General features: G+C 48.8%; 1 protein-coding gene across 4 annotated transcripts in view; it reads left to right on the top strand.

The window, feature by feature from the left end:
- The window catches only part of AHDC1 (AT-hook DNA binding motif containing 1), a 202,348-nt gene that overhangs the window by 10,430 nt on the left and 168,114 nt on the right, over positions 1–23,804 (top strand). The window contains exon 1 of one of the 4 annotated variants that reach the window (XR_013231050.1): positions 11,531–11,640. The exons of the other annotated variants lie outside the window; for them this stretch is intronic. The gene's annotated coding sequence lies outside the window, so the exon portion shown is untranslated. Of the gene's footprint in view, positions 1–11,530; positions 11,641–23,804 lie in introns of those variants that run through there. 4 annotated transcript variants of the gene reach the window in all.

Genomic DNA, 23,804 nt, shown 5'->3' with positions numbered 1-23,804 from the left:
TGTTGCAAAGGGGTAGAAAAGCCCATTGAGGGGGGACGTTCTGTCCCAGACAGCACAGAATATTAGTTGGAGCTGGGGTAGCAGGCAGCATATGAGGGGAAGGGGTGTTGCTGCTGGTTAATATGTGCTGATAAAGGAGGTGATCCTTTTAGAGGGAGTGACGTGGGTTCCCATCGCTTGGTTGGCAAAAAAAAAAAAGGTGACTGTGTTCCTGATGAGAATTCAAATGAACAGGATCCAAGCCATGCTAGGCATCATAGTCCCCAATGTCAATTTCTGTGAGATGTGGAACTAATTTCACCTCTAGCCTTCTTTCCCTGGCTTCCTTCTGGGTTTTGTCTGCCGTTCCTTGCTGCACACTGTTATTCTCCTAACCATTCTCTTGGCTTGGACAGGCAGCATTCAGCTCCCTTGCGGGGCAATGCTTAGATGTCAGCTGCCATTTTAGATACCTGGCTTCACCCCATTGGTCCCTCCTGTGCTCCTCTTCACCTGTGTAGCAGGTAAAGGGGCATGCTTCTGCTCAGGGACACACAGCCCCATAAGCACGTGGCAGTGTAGTGAGCTGTTGGGCAGGCCCGTTGCCATAGCAGCCATGAAGCCTGCCGTAAGAACTCTGAGGGAAAAGTGAGGCTGCTGCGATCAAAAGGGGGTAAATTAGGAATGGTTCAGTGGGGCAAAAATGAGTAGGACAGCAAAGCAGTGGGCAATTGTGAGCATCTAGTCGCAAAATTTTGTTACTTCTGTGAGGAATAAATAGGGAAAGCGGCTCGCTATATTCCAAAGCTTCATCGGGCCTTCATTTCCCCCAGAACGGGCAGAGCAAACAATGCCATGCGTTAAGAATGCTACGGAGCAACATGGCTTATTTATTCCCCCTCTCTCCCCCCCCCCCCCCGCGTGTTCTCTCCTGCCTCCAGAACCTGGGCATGGGCTTTGGAAGTTCTCAGTCCTGTCTTTCCGAGTGACACCCCGGTTCCATTCCGTTTCCCGGAAAAGAAAAATAATTTGGCGTGGGGGAAAATGCAGAGACAACCCGTGTCTTTGAGGAGCCTCCTCCTGCCTCAGACACTGCCTGAGAAAAAGGGAATGGCTTGCAGCGCTGTGCAGGCATGACAAGGCAATGGAGGGGTCAAATTCCATATTGGAAGGGGGTGGGGGTGAGAAGAGGGCAAGGGTAGTCATTGCTTCCCCCCACCCTTGCTATTTAATGTGCCAGTAAAAAAGAAAAAAACAACAAGGAGGCACAGTCCTTCTGTTCACATTGGCTATTGAAGTGTCACAGCTGCTAGCCGTCCCCCGGGTCACTCTGGAGCCATTGGGCAGCTTGGAGGTAACTGTGTGCTCTGCGCAGTCTGTGAGGAATACAGATTGCTGAGATGTGTGTGCAGGGTGGGGGGAGTGTGAGGAGGGAGCAAAGGAGGTGTCTGCTGTGAGCTTGCCAGGCTGGAGTGCGTGTGGGGGCGGTGGCGTCCTGAAAATGCCTGATGTGAACCGTAATGGAAGAGGATCTGAGCCTGGAATGGGACCTGCTTAGTGTAACTCAAGCCGCCATCCCCTTGTGCCAACGCGAAGCAGGAGCATTACCTAGGTCTTTTGGGGCTCCCTGGAGCGCAAGGTATGTGGGTCCGCAGGGTCAGTGCGCTGCTGTGCGCCTCAACACATCCCTGCCTGACTGATCAAAGATAAGTTCCACAATCCCTTTCTTCTTCTCCACCCCCCCCCCCCCCCCGCAATCCAACAAATATGCAAATCCTCACTGGAGGCCTCCTCTCTTCCTCTCCCCACCCAAGCAATTCAGAGGCTCCCCACCTGCGATTTATGGAGGAATCCTTTGCTGTTCCAGTTACACATCTGCACACCCCTCTTCTGACTAGACATGGTTCTGTCCTTCCTTCTGGTTGCCACCATATATGTGTATCAGTGCCAACAGATAGCCAGAGAAGAAAGAAAACAATGCATAAAGCTTGCTCTCACTTTTATCCCCCACCCACCCCATGCTCTTTTCCTTTCGCTCTCTGTTGCTTCAAACACAGCGATACCCTAAAGGCAGCAGAAACACCTTGCGAGCACACACTAAATATTTGAACATAGCTGGGTGGGTTGGAATTTTTCTGTCCATGGCTTGCTCTCACTCCCCCCCCCCCCCCGCATTGATTTCCTTCCATCCTCCGAGGTGCGGCAGAAGGAAGCTTATGTAAAGCAGAGACAGATGGGGGCAGCCAGCTAGTAAATACTCTCCACAAGTGTGGGATTGTTCCCCCTTCCCTTTCCTCTAAATACCCCAAGAAAAGCACAGACGCAAAGCTCTCAGGAAACGTTCACCTCTCCTCCCGATTCTGCAGCTTTCCTTAGAAGCCAAAAACAAGGCATCTGGTGATGGGAGGAGAGAAATGCCCTTTCCTAGATCAGGCAGGAATTATAGGGTCATTTTGATATGAATTGTCCCTTCTAAAACCAAGGCCAGTAGTCTGTAAGCGAGTGCTTTCTCTTTGTGAGAACCTTGTTGCAGAATTGTTTGGGGGTTGAACTGGTATGTGCAGATACAGTCACCAATGAATAACTTTTCCATTATGAATGAATGCTTTTCACAGTTTTATGCTGATCTCGGTTCCAGTAAATAAATGTGGTTCCTAGTTATACAGTTGCAGGTCTTAAAATCCTGTCTAATTCCACTAACCTGATCTCCCCCCCCCCAAAACTAACTGTTAAATAACAGTAAATGGTACTGGCTTTTTCTCCCCCCTCCCCCCCCCCATCTGGCTACAGCTCCTTTCCAACGTACCTGATCAGTCAAAACATTTTATAGCAATAAGCCTGCCTGTCAAAGGATATGACGTCATTTTAAGATGGGTGTTGTGAGACAAGAAATGGCCTTGGACCAGTGTCCTGTCGAAGGGGTAAGGAAGCAGTGTAGGTAGAATACTCAAGAAGGAGTGATAGAGATGTGAGTTCAGGTCTCTACTGAGCTCAATTTGCTGAATAACCTTGGGGTCAGTCGCTTTGGTTTAGCATGACCAGCCTCATAGGGTTGTTGTGATAATCCAAGACCTTGTTGTGACTAGACCATGTGTACAGCCCTGAACTCCTTGGAGAAAGAGGGAGATAAACATGTAGCAGTTCTCAAAGGCAGCGTTCAGTGAGGGGGGTGTTTTAGGGACCCCCCCATTAATATGAAGCACCCCACAGCAGCAGGTACTCCCTATACTGGGGAGAGTGTCTGTACAGCTGTCTCCAGACACACCCTCAGGTTTCCAAGGCATGATCACAGATGTGTGTGCTCAGATCTTTTTTCCTCAGCCCGCCTGAGCTCAAAATGCTTTCTCCTGTGCAGTAACCCTCTCCCTGACTGCCCCTCGTCCAAAGCCCTGGGGGGGGCTCTTCCCCTCCCCAGCATTCCATGAGAATGAAACATGAGCGCTGGCAGAGACCGTGTTTCGCTCTTTCTGGCCCATTCTCCAGTTCCAGAACAAAGCCTGCCCCTGCTCTCCTGGGAGCCAAGCCTGAAACGGGAGAGGCCGTTGCTGCCTGGAATGGCGATTGCTCCTTTAGGCTCACCTCGGGTTTCCATTGAGGGAGTCCTTCGCCCAGGCTGGGGGCTGGGACGGAAAGGCAAGGATTGCAAGATTCTTGTGGCTGCCCTCAGGCAGAGTCCTCCTCTACCACACCCCTCAAATCCCTGGCAAGGCTTACATTGGGGAGTTTTGTGAAAGTGCAACAAGGTCTCTGGATGTATGGTGCAGCTGTTGCGTCCTCTAGAGGCCTCAGGGTTAGTGTTGCCCCAGCAGGAGTATTATTCCAGGGCTACACCTTTGTACTTAAAAAAAAAAATGCTGGCCACCTTCCAGATCACACCAGTTGGTATGCAAAAACTCCTCCCAGGCAGAGAGAGCTTGCACCAGATTGTTTCATTCAAGCTGCTTGGGATTTGTGCAGGATTTGTTGAGTCCTCTTCTGGTCAAGTGAGGCATGCTGATCCATGTTTGGATTTCTTTGTGAGATTGCAGCGAAAGTTGCATGGTAGCTTTGGGCGTGCCCCTGCTGACTAAATGCTGGGCAACCTAGTGTTGAGGTGACAATGCTTGAGGCTGTATGTATTCTGGGATTGCCCCATATGAGTGATGCATTGGGTGTAGGACCTGGCTTTTTGAACATCTAAGCTTACTACTTCAGTATCTCTCTGAAGAAACAAGCTTCTAGCCCTGGTGGTAATAGGCTTAGAAATATTATGCAAAACACCTGGGAAGGAAGCAGTGCTAGCAGAGGAAGAATTAGTGCAGGATAGTGACTGGAGAGAGATTGGGCTTGGCTCCCCTGTTGGACTACTAAGTGGTCTTGAGGTTGCTAGTTTTCTCTAACCTATCACATAAGTTTGTTAGGGGGATAAAATGAAGATGGCAATCACCATGTATGTAAGTTGTCCTGGGCTTTATTTATTTATTATTGTATTTTTAACCTGCCCTTCCCTGGGGGCTCAGGGCGGGTTACAACAGATAAACACCCAATTCAATGCTTACGAAGATTTAAAATATAAAATCTCCACTTTAAAATTACATAAATTACATTAAATGTAATTTTACATTTAAAATGTAATGTCGTTAAAAATGTCTTTAAAAATACAAAAATGCAGAACTGTTTAACTCAGGTGTGATCAAGTCCTCAACCTTGGCCTGGCAGGACAGCTTTTGTCTTATAGGTTCTGCGGAGCTGCGTAAGGTCCCATAGGGCCCTGATCTCACTAGGTAGAGGGTTATACCAGGCTGACCTTGGTTGAGGTCAGTTTGATTTCTTTGGGCTGGGGATCCTGAGCAGGTTTTGATTGCTCAATCTTTGTTGGAGGATACAGTGGGAGAAACGGTCTGGCAGGTATGACTATCCTAGACGGTTTAGGGCTTTAAAGGTTAGAGCCAAAACTTCTAATTTGATTGGTCTTCTATCTGGAGCCAGTGCACTTAGGAGAGCACAAGCTGAACATATACTCTCCATAAGGATCGGTGCTGCTGCATACTGGACCAGTTGAAATTTCCACAGCAATTTCAAGGGTGTCCCTGCTTAGAGTAGTCCAGTCTGGTGGTTGTGCAGTGGCTAAGTCTGATGCTGACACGTAAGGTGCTAGTTGTCATGCCTGGTGAAGGTGGTAAAATGTCTGATGAACAACATTCGTGATTCGGGCCTCCATTGACAATGGCATCCAGGACTACCCTCAGACTCCTTATGGTTGCTGAACCTGTAAATTGGACCCCTCAAGACTGGGAGTTGTGCTGTCTCACCTGGGGCATGTTGACTCAGCCAGAGTACCTTAGTCTTAGATAGATTTAGCTTCAGCAGATTCACCATGGTCTCCAGACATTTGCCCAAAGACTCTGCGGGGTGGGACAGATGACCATCTATCAACATGCATAGCTGGCTGTCATCAGCATATGGATGGAACCCCAGCCCAAAACTTTGGATCAGCTGGGAGAGGGGACACATAGATGTTGAACAAAACTGTCAGGGCATACTGCTCAGAGGATCTCTCCCCTAGTGTGACCTTCTGCCTGACTTTGGAAAAAGATTGCAGCTATTTAAGGGTGGCCCCTTCAATCTCCACATTGGTTAGGCAGTGGGCTAATAACCCTTGGTCAACAGTGCCGAACACTGCCATTAAGTCCAACAGCAACAGTAGCGCTGACCCACCTTGATGCACTTCTTTGAAGGATGGGAAGAAAGATGATTGTAAGAGATAAATTTAATGGAATGGGAATTCCAGTGATCTCAAGAGTATGTTTGAATGGTTCTTTGTTCCCCCTGGTACCAGGAGGAAAAATGTAGTGAAAGATTCATGCTGGCACCTTAAAAAGAATGACATAATATATTCCGATCCTCTTATTAGACATTTCTTGGGCCAGCATTTGGGGTTAACTCTCAGCACATTTTGACTCTTACCTCCTTCCATACACAAGATTTGAAGTACATTCTACTCGCTTAAAGCTTCTTTTGTTCAGAGATCTCCTGACTTTCCAGGTCCTGCAAGGGATGTGCATGTGTGTGTTTGGGAAGGCGGGCAGTGTGGCCTAAGAATAGCCCACTTACAATGGCATATAATGTAGGAAGATAGAGAGCAGACTCAGGCTGCTGGTGGCCATGTGGAACAAAAGAATCTGGAGTGGAACCACCTGAGCCATGTTTTATACTGGGACTAGCCCCTTCCATGCTGCCAGGTAACCAGCTAGGACTGTCCAGCTTCTTTTAGGGTCTCTTGCATGCTCATTCATCTCTGCTGCTGCCTTGGTGGCTTCTGTCCTTACTCTTTCTGAAGTCCAGTTACCCCTTCCCCTGCCTTCTGTCCCCAGCTGAAACCAGCCCCTTGTGGGAATGTGGTCCCCGACAGCAAAGGTTATTTTAATGGATGCATTACTTTAAATGAGCCCTCCACCATCTGTTCCACCCCCTAATTACCAGTGCCAAAACAGGAAAAATTCGCAGCCAGTGAGGGAGAAGGTAAAGACACAAATGATTTAAATGCATGGATCTATAGCTCTGTAAGCATCTGGGGTGGGAAGTGTTTTCTTCCTTTCTTTTCTCCTGATAAAACATTGCCCATTTTGGATGGGTGGAGGGAGAGCTGGAGGAAAAGTCCCCTTGTTCTGCAACAGGAGGCTGGGTTCCTGTTGCGAGGGGTGGGGGCTTGCTTTGCCCCTTCCTGCTCCAGCCGAAGAAGAGTGCCTTTGCCTCAAGGCTAGATTGGATTTTCAAGCTTTCAAAGTGCAAAGCAATGTTTGCCTCTTCCTTTGTGGGTGCTGGTGCATTGTGGGAATTTGGGGAGTGTGGGGTAAGACGTTAACCATCAGTTCTGTTTTCCATTTCTGGCAGGCCCCATTGTTCTGCTTGCCTCCAAGCACTTTGGTGGCTTTAAAAGCAGCTGATCCCATGTGTATTTGATCCCTGTGGATAACTTCTTTTCTGAGGGAAGGGAGGGGGGGGGAACGCTTTCTGGATGGAAAATGGGGCAGAGGGTGTTGCTTCTACAGCACCCGAGCTGGTCCCTGTAAAGAGTGCCTTGCTTAAGAGGGACTGTTGTTGTCCCCCCCTCCCCCCGAAAACTCTATCAAATAAAAAAGGAGTGGATGGCCAAAAAAGGGGGGTTTTAACTGTTGCTTTTGTCGCAAACAGTGCAGCTTCGCATTTTCCTTGCTTTACCTAGCAAGCTTTTGTTGCTGCTCTAAGCAAAATGTAGACGGGTGATGGGCCACTGACAAATTTCTGAGGGGTTGCCAAATGCTTGCTGATCACTTGCAGACTTCCTAGAGCAACTGTCTTCAGTTCCTGGGTTGTGAGATCCTGTCTTTTCGGAAGTCCTGTTGTTAGCGCACATACACACAAATAAGGACTCCGTGTCTCTCTACACCCATGCCTGGAGATACAGCAAGAAGTGAGACTATTCAGCTGTGGAGGTTATTACTGCTCAGTACATGCAGCTTCAGAGACTCCAGCTTCTCCTCTTCCCATCAGATGGCTGTGATGTCATCTGACTTTTTGCCATGTGCTTTTACAGCTCATCTTGCCACCTGGATTTAGAGGTGGACCTGGGATCTGGAAAGGCTGAACACTTAAAGGCAGATTTCTGTGGGAGGCAGAACTGTTATTTATTTACTTCATTTATACTCTGCCTTTCTCCCTTGTGGGGACCCAAGACCCTTTACATTACTCTGGGGTTGCCAATCCTCAGTTGGGGCCAGGGGATTCTCTGGTTTGAAGCCTCTCCCCCTGTTTTAAGGCTCGAGGAATCTGAGGGAACTTAGTAGATGTAGAAAGGGAACAACCAGGAAGTAAATGCAGTGCCTAAGAGGCTAATTCTAACATAGAGGTTTTAGCCACAAACCAGAATGTTGCCCCTGACATCCATTACATGTTATGTCAGTTCCTGGGGTCATAAGGTCGCTGCATTTGCTTCCTGGTTCTTCCCTTCTAACTCCCAGTTACCCCCCCCCCAAAAAAAAATCCTCGGCCGGCTGGTCCAACCAACCTGGCAACCATACATTATTCTCTGCTGTATTTTATCTTCCTAACCAACTTTTTGAGGTAGGCTAGGCTTCGAATATGTGTGAATAGCCTTAAGGTCACCCAATAAGCTTCTATGGCAGGAGTCTCCCAGATTCCAATCAGACATTCTGAAGTAAGTTGGATGCTTTGATCCTTCCAGGCAGTGCTGACGGTACTTATTTAAAACAGATTGTTTATGCTTTGATTGTTAAGCGGTCCTGAGGATACACTTGTATGCTTTGTTGGATAATAGTTTTGCCATTGTCCTAGGGATGAGCAGCAACTGATTCCCAGTGACCAGGATCAGCAGGTGTGAATACAATATAGTACGAACTGTATATATTTTACTAAAAGAGCCTAATGGGCTCCTGCTCTTGGTTTTCTTGCATTGTAGAGCAGTATCTTGAGTGCTGATCTGTGATGTGGAAGGTCCCGTGTGGAACTTGATCTCTGAAAGAGATCCACTGGTCATTTGGCACCTTTAGTAACCCGAATGTATGTGGCTTGTTGAGTACATTGTGAATATCTCTCTGTTGGTCTAAGGGCTGCATGGTCTTATGCATTAGACTTAACCCATGACACTCAAGAAGCACCTGTTCTTGAGTGGCCTTCATGGGTCTGCATCTTAGTCTTTCAGTTTCTGTATATATGCATACCTTATCCATCGGAATCACAGGAAATTCTTCATGTATTGTGTCCAATTTTCATCAGGACCATGTGCTGTTATTCCTTTATTTTTATGGGCACCTTGTGATGGTTTTCTCCTCACAGTTTTTTAATCTTTGCAACTACTTTGCAACTTTGCAACTGTGAGGTCGGTGGTCCGTGTCAGTCTGAGGGCCTGAACCTGGGCATCTGGGTCTGAGACCAAGGGCTACAACATTCTGGCTTATCCTCTTGGTGGTTACCTGTTGTGATTCTGCTCATTATAAATAGCCAGTTGTTTTGTAGTACCTCTTGTTGTGAAATCTTGAATTGCTTTACAGGCATTAGAGGAGAAGGCTCTGTCAACTCCTAACCACAGAGGTACAGAGTACTTATTATTTTTACAGACCAAGGGACCCGAGATCAAATGCTGTTGGCTTTGACAGCTCTTGGAATGCTGGAACACTGTCTGCCAGATTTTAGCACAACCTGTGGAGTGTTACACCTGTACGATGTGAGAGGGGGATTTTTATAGGAAAATCAAACCAGGGCCCATTGCAGCATGTTTCTGCTTCAAATGGTGTAAGGTCTTGAATCCAGAAGAGGAGGGTTGATGCTTCCCCCACCCCTAGTCTTGGGGCACTGCCTGGTTAATGCAGCACTGGGAAAGGATGTGAGTGCGAAAGTCATTGATCCAGACCTGCTTCTCTTCCTCCTTGTTCTTCTGAAAAATTCTATGCCTGTTCCCTGTTTTTGCTTTGCCATCCTTGTGTTCAACTGCGGCAGATGTACTACCACTGCAGGAAGAGGGGAATTAAGTTGGGCTGGAGGAATTTTTTTTAAAGATTGCTGCAGGCCTGAGGGTCTTAGACACCCCCGTGGAGATGGGCAGTCATGCAGAATTAATCCTATCGGCATCCTTGCCTAGCGTGGCTTCAGCGGGTACAGATCTTCAGGAGAAGAGATTTGGGGAGGGCGGAGGAACAGAAAGGGAGGGGGAAACAGGCAGCTCTTTGGCATGTTTGTGTGAAATTTCATAATAATAAAAAATTAAGCTTGATCATTGCCTCGCTGGGGCTCACAGGGAATGGGAGCTGGTAGGAGGGAGATGAGCTGGGTTCAGCGAAGAAGAATCTGTTGCAACACTGAGCATGTCCCTGAACAGTGTGCCTTGGGCACGTTTCTATGCCCGGGATCTTATTTTGCTCCACTGGAGCAAGGTGGTCTTTGCATTGATGGGAAATCTGATTCTGGCCACAGGACAGTGGGTCTTGGCTTCTTCCTTGTTTTCATGCTTGCTGCTTCCCTCTCCTTTTTTCCTTTTTCTTTTCCAGCATTCCCATAACAAGAGGGGTTTCTACTCTTCTTGCCTGGCTCAGGGGTGCAATACATTGGAGGAAGTTGGTGGTGGGCTGGGGAGCCAATCTATCAATACCCCAGGCACTGGCAAGGCTTCCTGCACAGGGCCTCTGTGTGACCCCCGGCATGTGGCAGATCAGGATCTTCATGCTTTTAATGAGCAACTGAGTGAAACCCATCCACGCAATCACATGTTTTGCAAAGCCACCACCCTTTGACAGAGGGTTCCTGAGAGACTAAGAACCTTAAGATATAGCCTCTGCCCACCACGATGCACCCTCCCTGCCCAGACCACAGGAAGATCGTGAGAAATGCCCCCCCCCCCCCCGCACACTGAAGTTGACGTGCCTGTGAGAGGGGTCAGGAAAGGAGAGGACTCATGCACTGGCAGCAGAGGGGAGGGCTTTCTTCCTCCCCCCCCACCCCTGGGCCCCACGTCCTGTGGTGTCATGGTGCTTTAAAGCCAGGCCGGGCTGCCGTCCGTGGAGTGCTCTGCAGCTGTTCCTCTGCTCCTCTGTTTTATAAATAATGCAGCACAGAGGCGTGTTGGCAGAGAGCTTCACAGACAGTTGGATCGAAGGAGCCTTCAACACATAGCAGCAGGCTGGGTTGGTAGAGGGGGGTGGGCTAGTTAGAAGTGCGTTGTGAGGGGGGGGGATGATGCAGCTCTAACCTTGTGGCTGCTGGAGGCAGGAGGGCTTCATGTGGCTTGCTCTTCTGGCGAGAAGGCGGCGGGGGTGGCTGGTTGGATGCCGTCAGGTGATTCTTCTTTATGCTGGACCCTGGAGGGGCTGATCTTTGGAAGGGGGTTGACCGCTTCATCCTTGGTAATTGGGGAAGCTGGGCAAAATTCCTTTTGCCTTCACCATGGTACATTTCACCAGAGGGTCCCAGAATGCCCCCCCCGGCTTCAATTTATTTTTTCTTCCTTGTTGGGGTGACTATGTGTGTTTTTTGTGAGAGTGGATGGATGCGTGCAGTTAATGGTGCTGGTGGTGGGGGGGAGGTGGATGTTGTCGAAAAGAGAACTTGTCCAAGACTTCACACAGTTTGTTGGCAAGGTGAAAATTGGAGGCAGGTGTCTTGTCTTAATCGACCTCCTCGGCCACTGGTGAATGCTTTGAGTTCACCTTCAGACCCCAGAGAGCTGACTCTTAGTCTCCTTCACCTCTGGCATGAAGGTGGGGGTGGGGGGGAACAACTCCTGCTGGAAAGCCAGGAATGGAACCCCAATATCACCAGTTTTGCACCGTTCCCGTACAGTTCCCTGGGACCAGGACATGCATTTGAAAGTGGGAGTGGGTAGGCTGAGAACTAGGGGGATGTGACTACCAGGGGGGGGGGAGAATTGGGGGGAAAAAAACATTGAGTCTCCAAGGTGACACCCACGCATGGCTGGGGCCATCATCATCGTCCCCTTGGCTGTCCCCAGCTCAGCTGGACCCTGGTAGGCCTGGCTTGTCGAGGTTACCATGGCAACCTGCAGTTGTTAAACTAGCCTGAGTAAACATTAACGGGGAGAGAGCCCCCTTGCGAGGTTCAGGGTCAGAGGCCTGGGTGCTTGTGAAGAGAGGAGGGGATGCTGGCTCTAGTAACCAAGGCAGGAGAGCAAAGGTACTTGGCCGCGACTACTCGACACATGCCTCCTGTTGAGGGTGAGGTGTTGCCCAGGTTCATTTCATGCCTGCAGTGGGGGCAGGGGGAGAGTGGTGTCTGGCCACATAAAGAAAACTGGAACCAACCATGGGTTACGGTTTGTTTTTCATAGTTCACCCCAACCCCTTTCTCACCCATCAGCAGGGAGTTGTATCCTTTAGCCTATAGAGCTAAGCCATAAATATTGTCGATTTGGGTAGAGGTTTTTTTTTTGGGGGGGTGGGAGGGTGTGGGGGGGTTGATTTTGGCTTCCTGTTAAGTGAACTGTGGTTAATTCACAGGGTTTCCAATTGCAACTTCTGGGGGGGGGGGTAGACAGTGGAATAATACCAGGAATGGGAGACTCCAGCATTTTGATTCCTGTCATGAAGAGGGGTCCTGCTTCCCTTTCTGGAGGGGAGGGGAAGGCAGAGCTGGGAATGCACACATGTGCTGAGTTTCTTGCCCGGCTGTCCACATTGCCAGAAGGGTTGGGGCAGCACGGGGCAGTTGACCTGCTTCCCTTCTACCTCCGGAACCAACTGAGTGCATCCCTGGGGGTGGAGATTTCGCACAGAGCCAGGAAGTTACAGAGTCTTCTGTGAGAAGCTGAGGGTTTTTTTTTTCCAGCTCAGGGCTGCCTGCGGGGGCTGTCAGTCTTGTTTGATGGGAGGAAGATGGCTTCGTGGGCAACATGAGAATGTGTGGTGTGCTCTGCAGAAGCAGTGGCGGTGGCAGGGGGCGGGGGGGGGGGAGTCTTACTTTGGAATGGTGCTGCTTTCAAAAGCCCTGTGTTGACTCAAGGGCTGTAGGCTAGGGTTATCAACACCTGCCCTTGAAGGGTTTTTTTTTTCTTTTGTGCTTCTTAGGGGACGGCTTAGCAGCAGGTAATGATTGGGCTCTCTCTTATGGCGCAGAAGCATCTTTGTTTGGGAAGGTGCTAGCTGCCATGTATTTCTGAAGGTTGCCAAGCTGGATTCTTGCTTTTTAGACACTTCTTTCATTAGGCCCATTGACTTGTACTTCTTTTTGTAGTCTGATGAGATATTTAGATATCTGGAACCTGTTTTTCCCCCCAGAGGGGAGTGAAATCGGCTTAGAAGATCATTCTCCTCTCCTCCATTTAATCCTACAACAACTCTGTGAGGTAGCATAGGCTAAATTAGAGAGTGATGGGGCCAGAGTCACCCAGTGATCTGAGGATTAGAAAAAAGGTCTCCTGGATCCTAGTCCAATATTTGAACCCCTGTACAAAGCTGAAGATAGGAGATGGATTTGGCCAACAGTGATGGGAGTTATCTGTGGAAGAAACTGATTTCTGTTCTTTATCTATTTTTGCATTATTTTTACTGTTTTACCCCACCTTTATTTGACTTCATTTCTCCTCAAGCAGAGACTTGAAGCAGGTTTACATTGTTCTCTTCACAATCCTGCGGTGCGGGATAGACTGTGTGAGACAGGCCCAAGATCACCCAGCAAGTTTCCGCAGCAGAGTGGGGATTTGAACCTGGGTCTCCCTGATCCTAGTCCAGTACTGTAGCCATGATACCACATTGGCTTTCATTGTTCACCTTTTGGTGGTTTTTTCTATAGTGTTAGTGGTGGGTATTGAGAGCCAGTGTGCTATAGTGGTTATGTATGGCGGACTCTAATCTGGAGAACTGGGTTTGATTCCCCACTCCTCCACATGCAGGCAGCTGGGTGACCTTGTTCTAGTCTCAGTTCCCTCAGAGCTGTCCTTGCAGAGCAATTCTTTTAGAGCTCTCTCAGCCCCGCCTACCTAAGGAAGGCAAACATGTTTGGGACTCCTTCAGGTAGTGAAAAGCAAGGTATAAAAAACCCCAACTTATCTCATTTTGCTTTTAAGTTTTGGGACTTCTAATTTTTCATTAACCACTCTCTTTTCCCTTGCAGTTTTCCTCCTGTAAGTTGCAGGACCGTGTAGGACTGTTCCGTGTAGACTAGCCCTTTCAACTAAAATATTGGGTGCTACACCAGAACAAAAGATGGGTGACTGAGACTAGAGTCTTCCTTTTCCTTTTGGCTTTTACTCCTGTGGTGTTCCAAGGCCTGGAGGACCAACTAAAAATCAGGAGACTTCTAGCCAGCTGAATCTCTCACTGGTGCAGGTGTGTGGCTTAGATAAACACGGCAGCTTCTGCCAAGTGGCTGATGACGGTGGCAGCTCGGCATGGGGATTGTGATCTCGCTGTTCTCTGCATGCAAAAGAAGAGCGCAGTGCCTGGCCTGCTGAAGTCTGCCTTTCTTCCCCCCCCGCCACCTGCTATCCTGGGGCTCATCCACTGAGCAAGGCTACTAGAGTCCTACCTAGCCTCGGAACACCTGGCCACTGTGATCCATGTGACTACCACCTCCAGACTAGGCCTCTATAACGGGCTCTGCACTCGCCTGCCCTTATGCTTGACTCAGAAGCTGCAGCTGGTAGAAAATGTAGCTGCCAGGGTCCTCACTGGAACATCATGGAGGGCCCATATCCAGCCTTTTTTTGTGGCAGCTGCAGTGGTTTCCAGTGGTGTTCCCAATCAAGTTTTGACCTTCAGGGCTATTCACCAGTCTGGGTCCAGTGTACCTGAGAGACTGCCTGTCTCCTTATGCCCCTGGCAGGACATTACGCTCTGCAAATCTAAAAAGGGTAGTGGTCCCTGGCCCAAGAGAGGTCTGCCTGGTGTGGACCAGTGTCAAGGCCTTTTCAGTCCTGGCCCTGATCTGGTGGAATGAGCTCCCTGAAGAGCTGAGGGCTCCGTCGTAATTCTCACAGTTCCACAGGACCTGTGAGATGGAGCTCAGCCTTCAGGCATTTGGTTGAGGCTGGGTGGCAGAACATTGATCAGGCTCCCTCCTTGAACCACCCCACCTTTGGTGGGCGATGGCATTTCCAGCTGTTGCATGGCATGAGTGGTTGTGGTTGTGGTTGTTTGAGCCAGTTTGGTGTAGTGGTTAGGAGTGCGGACTTCTAATCTGGCATGCCAGGTTTGATTCTGCGCTCCCCCACATGCAACCAGCTGGGTGTCCTTGGCCTCGCCACGGCACTGATAAAGCTGCTCTGACCAGGCAGTGATACAGTGATATCAGTGCTCTCTCAGCCTCACCCACCCCACAGGGTGTCTGTTGTGGGGAGAGGAATGGGAAGGCGACTTTAAGCCGCTTTGAGCCTCCTTCGGGTAGGGAAAAGCGGCATATAAGAACCAACTCTTCTTCTTCTTCTTCTTTTTTTCTGGTTTGGTTTTAATTGTATTATTGCTTGAACCACCCCGAGTCAGCTGGCTGGGAAGGACGGTATACAAGTCCAATAATAAATAAAAATGAAATAAAATTTACTTGGCACATTTGGTTTTTCTGAGCCACCACAGAGATCTGGGCAATGATCTCAGACCAATTGAAGGATGTTGCTTCTCTCTCTCTCTTTTTGTTTTGCAGCAGGAAGGGGTGCATCTGTCTCACAAATGTGAATTGGGGTTTAAATCTGGTGAATTGTTATGCCTCCCCCATGGAATCCTGGGAATTGTAGTTCTTATGTGGGTTTGTTGAACCTTCTCTGTTGTAGCGTCCTTGTTATTGCACAATGTTCCAGTATATGAGATGAGGGAGAGATACCAAGTCCTTTGAAGCTCTGCCTGATCTTATAGGGTAGGCGTGCATGTTTCCATCTCTTGAGAGAGCCCAGTTGTGCACACATGTATGCTCTGGAGTGGCCGTCCTCTTGTTAAGACTATGACTCCCAGGTTTCCCTTGGATCCTAGGCTGGCTCTCCTAGCCTCCTGGGAGGCTGAGCCTATTCCAGTCGGCACCTTCCCTGTATTCCTGCTGACATTATGAACCTTGCTGACTTCAGGAGATAGTATCCACCCACTGTGGCTGGCATTGGCCATTAACTAGTGTCATGGGGATGAAGTAGAGGGGAGTGTTCCCCGGGCGGTGTCAGCATGTTTGTGGTGAGGCCGGAGTGTTTCTCGGCAGCAGCAGTTGTTCCCCTGCCTCCCTCAGACTCTCTGCCATGGCCACGGATGAGTCAAAACAGAGCTTTCCCTCCCTTCTGGCTGTTGTTATCCCATTCTAGGGTGTGGTGACCCAGAGAGCATTATTCGCCCCCCCCCCCGTAAAGTTCCCTTTAAAGGGGGGGGGGGTTGAGTGCTTCTCTGCACTCAAGGATGCTTGAACTCCTGCTGGTCCAACTCATATCCCATTGGCCAATCATAAACAGGACCCTGATTTTTTTTGATGGGCTTTTTGACCTGTCTGTGACTGTTCAGCAGGTGGTTTTTGCTTTGCTTTCCTTATAGTACAGCACAGTCAGTTTTTGTGCATGTGCGTCCTCTCACAGCCCAGCACAGTTTTCTTTCCCCTTGTCCTTACTGCACAGCTGCTTAGGTTGATGGGTGTTTTTTTTTTTTAATAAGAAGTTAAATCAGTCTTAAATACTGTTGTGTTTTGATTTTATCATTTGGTATTTGAAAAGTTTGTAGCCCAGGCAGTAGAATCTGGATCAGCGGAATTTTTGCACGTTCTGTTTTATAAAAACCCAGTATAAACCTGTTTGTCAGTCTTTGAGTTGTTTGGTGCCTAACGAAATGGACTCAGTGGCCAGCTCCTGGCTGGACAGAGGCTCAAACGTGGCATGTTCAGCCATTGAACGCATTTCACAATGAGATTTGTGGTGTCCTGATACTTAATGAGGGGTCATGGCAATAAGGGGTTCACTTGCACCATGCGTGTCTATGTATGTGCTGCCCCCACCTCGATCACCTGTGCAAGCCAAGTTGTCAGCCATGCCTCCCTGTGAGGCTGGAAAAATTGGGAATGATGGCTTAGCAGTGTGCAGGCATCCATCGTGCAGAGGGTCCTCTGCCCCTTCATTTGCGCTCAGGGCTTCAGGACGGCATTGCAGCTCATTAGTTGGAGGTTGCAGGTGCCCTGGCCATCCGGCTCATCCCAGAGGGCTGTTAATGAGCAGTCGTTAACGAGCAGCTCTGCACTCTTCACTCCTTCTGAGCAAGATTTGAAGACAGGAATCCCTAGGCTGTGTGTGTGTGTAGGTGTGTGTGTGTGTGTGGGGGGGGACTGCAGGATTGTCTTGTGATGAAGGGGAAGATGGGAGTCATCAGGGTTTGCACACACAGATGCCCCTCCTCCCTTCACAGAAAAGGGTCTTTCTCCCCCCCCCTTCCACATTTAATATTTGTGCTGGTTTGTCTACATCTTCTTAACTTTCTGTCTGCCACCCTGAATTGGCCGAGTGAACTTTTCCAGTTTGCTTTCTGGGTGGCTGAGGGCTGTTTTGTGCGAATGAGAGCCTGCCCGGAAACTGAACAGTCTCTGTGTCATGGGGCTTCTTGTGTGCAGCACTGCTCTGGCAGGCGAGAGAGCTTTGTGCCACATGGCAGTGCATGCGTGAGTGTGCTTAGTGCTCGGCGAGGGCTTGGGCAAGGTACAGGGACAGCTGTCCCTTCATCAGCAGAGCCTGTGCCATGTTGCTGGGGCTGTTCTTGTGTGAGACGGCACCCCTTCTCTGGGGCTCTGGTGCCACTCTACCTACTCCTTCCCATTGCTGTGATTGCTGTTGGCCCCAGCAGTTAAATGCTGATTGCACTTTCAGGCCTTCTGGCCTAGTTGTCTAACAGCCTGAAACCTGCGGGAAGATTGAGTAGAGACTCCCTGCCAGCAGCATGCCTGCAGTTGGCTGATTTTCTTTCCTTATGCGCTACCACTTGCACCTGATTAGCTGAGCCTGCTTTCTGCTGCTGCTTCTTTCTTTGCCTGCACCCCCCCCCCCCCAAAAAAAAAAGCGTCCTGGTTGTATTTGTTTTTCTCCTTCTCTTCTGGCACTTTCTTCCCCCTCAGATAATAAGAAATAATTTGGGGGGCAGTCTGGTTGGGTGGATCGGCCATGAAGACAGAAAGTAGAGGAGCCCTGCTTCCCTGGGCCATCCAAAATGATTCTGCCAGATTTGAGAAAACATTCTTGAAATTCTTTTCGTTCCCTCCCCATTTATTCCCAAACAAGTTTCTAGCCCTCGTAGTGGTGGAGAGCCCATTGGAATCACACCGGAGTGGTGGCGCTTCAGTCCACTCCAGAGAGTTGGTCTCTGATCTGTGTTGTTTTTTCAGCCACTTGAGTTTTCTTTGCAAATTTCAAGTTATTAAGTTGAAGAGGAGCGCCTTCGCTGACATGAAGTTTTGGCTTAAACATAAATGTTTGTGCAAAATAAGCAAATGTGTCCCAATTCAATTGATTTCTTGCAGTTGGTCTAAGCATGGATTTTTGAGTTTATTGATATGGAACATACCTGCTCATGGTGCAGAATATGAACGGAGCCCCACTTTCCCATCCTTGACGTGGATTGGGGTTCTGTGTGTGTGTGTGTGTGAGGGTGGGAAGGCTTGGGGGAGTTGCTTTTAAAAATCTAGTTTTAAAGTGGAAATTTGAATTTTTAATACAAACATGTTTGTATTACACTTAACCCCATCTCTTAAAGCCAAATCATGGCCACCTTCAGATCAAGGCTGTCTACTCTATAAAATGACCCGTGAGTGAAATAGAACAGAGAAGTTGACTTTTACATATTACATAGAAATGGGACAGTGGCCTTCCTGTGCATGCAAGGACTTGTTAGCAAGCCATTTGGGGTGTGATGCTCCCAGTGGGTGATTTTGGCCTCACATTCAGTATCCTCTCATTTCTCGAACCAATGTGCTTAATTGTCATTGAATGTTTGACTCAACCAACCAAACAGCACTGATATTTTATCTCTTAAAATATATTGTTTTCGACAGTTACTGTCAGCCCTTGGTTCCGGAAAGTTCTTGGCCCTCATACCTTGATCCTATTCATGTTTTTACTCAGAAATAAGTTCCATTTTGTCCATTGGTGCTTTCCCCAAAAGCCTTGGATTTCAGGAACACGAAGAGGGGGGGATGCTATTGTTGCCTATGTCTAAAAATAGCCCCATAGACATCATATACATTCAGGATGGCATTGGAGCTCATTAGTTGGAGGTCATGGGTTATGTGATCCAAAGGTTGTATGAAGGGTCCTAAGTAATTTAAAGCAGGGGTAGTCCTCCAGATGTGATCCTCCAGATGTCCATGGACTACAATTCCAAGATGTCCATGGACTACATTTGCCAACGTTTGCTGGCAGGGGCTCATGGGAATTGTAGTCCATGGACATCTGGAGGACCACAGGTTGACTACCCCTGATTTAAGGGACTGTTTAGATTCAAGTGGGAAACAGTGTTGGTCTGAAGTCTTACAACAAAACGAGTCCAGTAGGACTGTTTAGTTGCAGACTGATGTTTGTTTTTAACTTCACATCAAATGGTTCATATGGATGCTTGTTCAGGAAATATTTGAATTTCAAAATGCAAAACTTGGTTTAAATCATTGACTTAAATCCCTTTAAAATATTTAAATCATGAGTTTAATCAGTCCACCCTGCACACTGCCTCCCATGAATGCAGCCACAAGAGCCTCTGCTGTATTGGCAGCAGCTTTTTTGTTCTCACAGAAGGTTGTTGAATACATTTAGATAGTGATCCGTACAGGCCCTTGTCCCATTCATTAGGACGCTCCTGGCCGAGGTAGGAGGAGGGTGGGGCGTACAGTGAATGTTGCAGCTCCGCTACTTACTGGAGTGTGGTCCTTGAGGAGACTAACTGGGGCTTCCCTGGGTTTATATAGATTTTTGAAACTAGAGTAGTCCTACACGCATGACATGTTTAGCTGTTCATGTAAAAAAAAAGTTTTATGTGCAAAATGCTTGTGTGGACTTGGTGGCTAAAGCAGCAATTTCTGGATTACCCCCCCCCCCACCGAAAAATGTGGTGCCTGATTGTTTTTTCCCCAAAGCAAAGATCCAGTGCTGACTTTTTCTGCCTTAACTGAAACTTTATGTTGCAGGAGAAACACTGAGGAGATTCACCAACGTTTTTTACTCTCCCAACATTTTACCTTGAAACTCTTTTTGTTCTCTAAGATGCTCCTGGATTCAAATCTAACTCCCTCATTTTGTGGTTGCCTTCTTGGGTTGCCAGGTCTGTCTGCACTGCCAGTGGGGGATGAGGGGAGCTTTCTAGAAGCACCTTGTTGTGCTGATGTTGCCTGGAAGTGATATTGGAGACATTGGGGTGATGCTCTGGCTTTTTGGCAAAACTCTATGGTAGAATTTGCTTCCGATCATAGTGTTGCCCAAAACCCAGAATGTCACCCACTGATGACCCCAGGGTGCCAGTGTCGCTTCCGTTTTTCTGCGTTGGAGAGGAGGGAACTGTGTCTAGAAAATGGAGGACACCTGCCAGAACCAGTAGATCCAGCAACCCAATTTCTCTCCCATGATAGTCTTCATGCTTGGTCCCACCTCTAATGGGGGTCATTTTGTGATGACACTAATTCTAGAAGTGCCCACAGGATTGACTAATTTGGGGACCCCTTGATTGAGCTGGGGGAGGGTTGGCTCAAATCCCTGCTCAGCTGTGACACTAATTGCAGCTAGCCTAAGGTCATCCACTCTCTCTGCCTGATTTCCGGCACAAGGCTGTTAGGAGAATGAAATGGGAGAAGTGAGAGCCACATATGCCTTCCTGATATTTTTGGAAGAAAGGCAGGCTAAATATTAGGTAACAAATGCACCAATCATACAGGGACATGCTAAGGTGGGGAAGGGGTTTCATTTTGACTCTGGTTGCATTCTAAGTTGGCTTTTCCCATGAGTACCAAAGGAGAGAATTAAAGACCTTCCTCTGTGTCACTCTAGTAGAATTGCTGCAGCTGGCTCCTCCTTCTCCCCCCCCCCCCCCAGTCAGATATCATCAAAGTGCGAGGCATTTTAAGCTGTGGTGTGAGTGGAAGGATTCTGTGTATTTTCTCCTCCTCCTCCCCCTGCCTCCTGCTGGCAACTTTAATGAACAGTGACAAGCCTCACAACTCTCAGCTGGTATCCTTCCACCTAGGACACCCACACAAACAGAGGCTCTGTTTGAAGGATCTAAACCTGTCAGATGTATGTGGCTGAGAGGAGGGGGCTTTGCTGTGGCAGTAGGCAAAGGGAGCCCCGGTGTTGGGAGAACTGGGCCCAGCCCACCTGTGGTTGAGCATGAGGAAGTGCTTCTTAAATCTCATCATGGGGCGAGGTATGTTCTGGCTGCTACCACGTTCAGATGATGCGGAGTAAATCTGGGCTCTGTTGCCTGCCTTCAGCAACAGCAGCATTTCCTCTTTCCAGCCACATTAGTCAGTGGGCCTCCTGTTTGTTTCAGGGGCATCTTGGAGGAGTAGGGTTGCATGATCTTCCCTGGCCACCAGTGGGGGATGTGGAGGGGTTGGGTTGTTGGATCCCAGTCAGGAGACTCCTGGAGATTTGGGGGAGGAGCTTGGGGAGGATGGGGACCTCAGTGGGGTGCAATGCCACAGAGTCCACCCTCCAAAGCATTTTCTCCAGGGAAACTGATCTCTGAAATCTGGAGATGAGTCGTAATTCCCGGGGATCCCCAGTCCCATCCCTGTGGAGGGGCTGGCTGGCTTGGCATCAAGAGTAAGGTAACTGAGCTATAGGAGCATCCATGGGATTTGGAGAGTCCTTGAGGGCTGTATAGCTCCTTAAGGATGCGTAGTGCTGAGATGAGGGTGTTCTTTGCACAACCTTGTGATTTTTGTAGTCCTAAATTTTAAAAATTTCCTGCCAGCAGGGCTGCTGTGCTTGGCAACGGGGCCTATGAGGACAAAGTTGCTGGCTTTGTTGGTTGGTCTGCGGGTCTGAGAACCTGCCTGATTTTGTGGTGGTGTTAAGAAAAGGAGGAGCCAGCAAGATGCCTCTGGGTCCAGCTGGATAGCTAAAGTCCTGGGGCTTTGCTGGCAGCTTGAGCCCTCTAATCTAGGGATCCTGGAGAGTTCATATTAACCTGTTGCTTGCTTTGAAATCCTAGGAAGTGCTGTCCTGGATTCAAGAGGCCATTTGCTATATTTCCCAGTGAAGCAAAGGATTAGTGTGAGAGAATCTTAATCCCTAGGTAGGCTTTTTCCTGAACGTCTTCCCTATGACTTGCTTACGTTGACTTCCTTTCTCAGGTTTTGTGTTTCTTAAAATATGTTGCAGGTGGGACACACTGGATTTGGGGGTGGGGTTGTCATCAGTCTTGCCTGGGAGGATGCCTGTGCTCCTGGTGGGTGCAAGTTTAACAGGTGCAGAGCTTATTCTTGCAAAGAGATTCAGCCAAGGGAGCCCAAATTCTGTAAGGTCCTTTGAGGCAGAGTGAATATTGTGTGGACTCTAACTCAGATAGATCTCCAGGTGTGCTGTAGCCACTTCCTCAGCCCGCCTGGAATAAGGGAAAACTAATGTTGCTGGGGGGGGGGGTTAATGAGGTATATAAAAGGTTATATCCCCTGCCTGTTATCTAAACCCAGATTCAAATCCCCACTCTGCCCTGGAAGCTTGTTGGGCCTCTTTGTTTCTCAACCTGACCTGCCTGCAGAGTTGTTTTTGTGAAGATAAGAAGAGTTGGTTCTCATATGCCGCTTTTCTCCACCTGAAGGAGGCTCAGAGTGGCTTACATTCACCTTCCCTTTCCTCTCCGCACAACAGACACCCTGTGAGGTGGGTGGGGCTGAGAGAGCCCTGATATCACTTCCCGGTCAGAACAGTTTTATCAGTGCCATGGCGAGCCCAAGGTCACCCAGCTGGAGTGCAGAATCGAACCCGGCTCGCCAGATTAGAAGTCCGCACTCGTAACCACTACACCAAACTGGTGAATGGTGTGGTAAGCTGCTTTGGGTCCCTACTAGGGAGGAAAGCGGGAGAAATAACTAAAGAGCCTCTTGGCCAGCAACTTTCATTGTGAGTTGGGGCTGAGGCAGCAAGAAGTTGACATGGAGGTCCTGTAGGTCTCTCTCTGCTAGATGAGGGTAGCCATTTTGCCAAGCATGTGACTCACGGACCAGCCTGCTCTCACAGTTCTGACCAGAAGTTCTGACCAGAACCTGTGGGCCTGGAAGACCCAGATTCCCGAAAGCCCTGCAGAAGGCCAAACATGCCTCCTCCTCCTTCTTCTTGGAAAGAAGTGATAATGGCTGGCAGGCAGGTCAGATTGTAGTTTTGGGCGGGCATTTCTGGCGATCAAAGGGGATTTTCTGTGGAATGTCTGTGTCAGCTTAAGCAGCATATGGGGGAGAGCTAACGTGCTAGAGCAGGCAGTGTGTGATTGGGGGGGGGAGCAGGGTGAGAGAGGCTGTCCTTGCTTTGTCCTCTGGATTCATGGCAGCGTCCTGACCTCTACTGCTTTGACCCTGGGGGGGGGGGGCGGCTGGGCTTGCCATGGGAGAGGAAAACAACTGAGTTCCCCAGGAGAGGGCCTACAGGTATCCTCCTTCTGCATAGATCCCAGTTAGTCCCAAGTAAGGAAATAACTCCTGAGTGACATTCCTGGTACCATGGTTGCCCTGGGATAGAATATCTTCGCATGTAAACAACTACATTTCTAATGGGAGTGACATGCAATGCTACCAATCATTAAGGGGCAGGGCTTTTGAGAGCTGCCGGAGGGACCCCTCCTCCAGCTATTGACAAAGATTTGCTATGTGCCCACTCCCCCTTCCTGTTGCATCGCATTAGAGCCTCATATTGATTGCCACTTGTTGCTACCATTTTCTCTCCGCTACCCCAGCAACCAGGGCCATTGGAATTTTATATCCTTGGTCCTTTCATCTCTGGATAGTTCTCAGTTAAGAGGGGTGGGGGATGTGTCTGTAATTGACAGGACATCAAGCTTCACAATGTCTTGATTTTGAATATATCTAGACTTGGAGGCTGATCTGTAGGGGCCACTAACACTGGATTTTTAGTGATGCCTCTTATCTCTTGGGAGAAGTCCTCTTGCCATAAGTGTACATGGGAGGGTCAGTTACACTTGCAAGGCTTCAACAAATTACCTTAGCCCAATATGATCCAAACATTTTTTTTGGGGGGGAAACCTGGTGAGCTGGTAGGATGTCTGTGGAGCCATCATTTGCTATTTCCCTGATCTGTTGGTTCTGTAACCTGCTTTTCCAATCAGACCAGCTCAGTGCTCTTTCTTTTGTTCAGGCTGTTTCATCCAAAACATATGGTCAGCGTCTTAGCTGGTGATAAGGAC

This window comes from Paroedura picta, chromosome 5 (assembly GCF_049243985.1).
Source record: "Paroedura picta isolate Pp20150507F chromosome 5, Ppicta_v3.0, whole genome shotgun sequence".
Classification (NCBI taxonomy): Eukaryota; Metazoa; Chordata; class Lepidosauria; order Squamata; family Gekkonidae; genus Paroedura; species Paroedura picta.
This window is presented reverse-complemented; position numbering and strand designations above follow the sequence as displayed.